This window comes from Elephantulus edwardii, unplaced genomic scaffold, assembly GCF_000299155.1.
Source record: "Elephantulus edwardii isolate Elephantulus edwardi_28Jun2011 unplaced genomic scaffold, EleEdw1.0 scaffold00069, whole genome shotgun sequence".
NCBI lineage: Eukaryota > Metazoa > Chordata > Mammalia > Macroscelidea > Macroscelididae > Elephantulus > Elephantulus edwardii.
The window spans coordinates 8,271,493-8,274,334 of record NW_006399819.1 but is presented as its reverse complement, the minus strand read 5'-3'; positions in this window follow the sequence as shown (position 1 = coordinate 8,274,334).

Below are 2,842 nucleotides of genomic sequence, written 5' to 3'. Positions count from 1 at the left end.
GAAGACAGCAGTCATGTCCTGCCTGAGGGTGCTCATTTCCTGGCTCTGTATCCCCATTGTTAGTTCAATTGTTCCTCATATAAGTTGGTATAACATTTTCTCACTGTCCTGATTGTTCTCTAAATGCGTTGTAATTTATCTTTGTCCTTCTATTAGTTGAATTCCCAGAACAATATAATAAAACTTGACCAGTCTGGAGGAGTGCTTGTAGTAACAAAACAAAAAATACACTCACTGCATAAAACTATTGACTTTTTTAAAGAACTTATTGTCTAAAATGAAAGTTTTGTTTTCCCATTCCAATATTCATGCAGTTGTATTTCTAATTTATGTGTTTTTGCTATTGTCAAATTGAAACCACCTCATAGCTGACCCATCAGTGGTGGTTTTCAGAGACAGTCAATGCTACTGCAACTGTGGAGAAAGAGATTGCTCGTCTTTCACCTGCAGAGTATCTGGTGGAATCAAACCGCATTTCTCTGTATTGACAGATTCCTTACAACCAGTAAAGTCAGAGTGCTCCTTGAAAGTAAAGATGGTGAAATTTCTTCTTATGTATTCTGGATATATTATCAGGAGGGGCCAATCCCTGGAGAAAGATAACATGCTTGAAAAAGTAGAGGATCAGTAAAATACCCTCAGTGAGATGGATTGATAAAGTTATTGCAACAACAGAGATGATGAAGATGGCACAGAATCAGACAGTGTTTTCTTGTATATAGGGGTCACCGTGGTTCAGAGTCCATTTGATGGCACATAACAGGAACACCTTGATCTTTCAGGTATCAGGTGCTACAGGAGATCTTACAATGAAGGACAGGATGTTTGGCAAGAAAAACATTACTAATGTTTACCTTTTATTATCTTTGCTGTCCACACAAATGGAAGATTAAGTTTTCCTGCCCTTTATCTTAGAATACAGGAATAATGTCTAACTGTATTTTATTGACTATGCAAAGGAATTTGACTGAGTGTATCATGACTATGGCTAACATTGAGGAGAATGAGAATCCCAGAACACTTAATTGTGCTCATACAGAATCTATGCCTAGAACAAGAAATTTGTAAAACAGAACAAGTGTTTAAAATAACACATGGTTTAAAATCAGGAAGAGTGTGTGTCAGAGTAGAGCCTTTCTCCACACCTATTCAATGTGTATGCTGAGCAAATAATTCATGAAGCTCCACTCTATGTAGAAGAATGTGGTATATGAGTTATGATATTGAAGAAGAATACAGAATATCTCATGAATTACCATCGGAATGAAGAAATATGTCTTAGGAAAAGTACAACCAGAGTGCTCCTCAGAGGCAAGGGTGACAAAGCTTCAGCTCATATTGTGGACATCTTTCTAGGAAAGGTTATTTCTTGGTAAAGGGTATTATTCTTGGAAGATAGATATCAGTGAAAGAGAGGAAGACATCAACAAGATGGATGACCGTGAAGACTGCAGCAATCAGCAATGATGAGGATGGCACAGGATAGGACATTATTCAGGTATGTTGTTCATAGGGTCGCTATGAGTAGTACCCAACTGGATTGTACCTACAACAACAATAATGCTGCTTCTTAAGATTGGGTCACTAGTTAAACCCAATAGACTTTGACAAGCCGTTATGAATGCTTTTTTATAAGTTAAAGCATTGAAGTTATGATAGCACATTTTTCATCTTTTATTCTAACAACAAAGAGGAATTTGCCACACCATGTTGAGCCAGAAGTGTCACAGTATAAACCACTGTAGAACAGCTGCCTTTGTAAATTAGATGCTGCTAAATTCATTAAAGTCTACATTGACTATGCACTTTTATCAAAAGGAATTCCGAGTTCAAGAACATCAAAAGTAGGTAAGTGAATCGTAGCTTCTTTATAATAATAATCATAAACTATATATTGTGTGGGCCCCTGGGGAGGACAAAGTTGCCTGCTAATTAGAAGAATGAAGTCTATCTGGAGGTTCCTCAGAAGAAAACCTAGAGATCTATTTTCAAAGAATCGAGCACAGAAATGATTATGGAGCTTATTTCTGATCTAAGACACCTGATGTCATCACGACAGGGAATCAGCTGCCATTACCTTGTTTACCAGTATATGTGGAGCAATATACATGTATTTTCTCACGAGAGTTTTCCAGTTATCTCGTGAGGTCTAATACATGGATATTTATTCCAATGTATATAAAAAAAAAGAACAGAGATCCAGTAACTTTAAGAATTAAAGTTACCTATTTAACATAAGTATGTAGTTTTTAGGTCTAAGTTCTTACCATATCATTATTATAGAGCACTTACTTATTTAGGGAGGTATAGGGATTTCTGGGATATTAACTTGGAAAAGTGGAGGGTCAGTGAAGGAGAGGAAGACACCAACAAGATGTATTGAGACAGTGATGGGCTCAAGTGTGTCGGAGATGATGAAGATGGCACACGATAAGACCGGGTTCAGGCATGTTCACAGGGTTGCTTTGAGTTGTGCTTGACACAATGTCACTTAACAACAGCAACAATTTGAGGTCTAGTGGATAAGGAATTGTGCTAATAACCCAGAGTCAAGCAGTTCAAATCTACAGCTCCACGGGTGAAAATGAGCCATCACCTCCTGTGCAATTTATAGCCTCAGAAAATCCACTGAAGGGTCAGTTTTGAGTTGGCTCTCACTTGACAGTAATGTTTTGAGTTTATTTATATATATACTGTGGTGTCTCTGTTTGCAAATGAAATCTGACTACCTTGATTTTAAAATAGTGAGCAAAGCACTCCTTAAGAATAGAAGAACGGTAGGAGGTATCTCACTCCCTGATTTCAAATCCTACTACACTGCCGTAGTGGTAAAGACAGCATG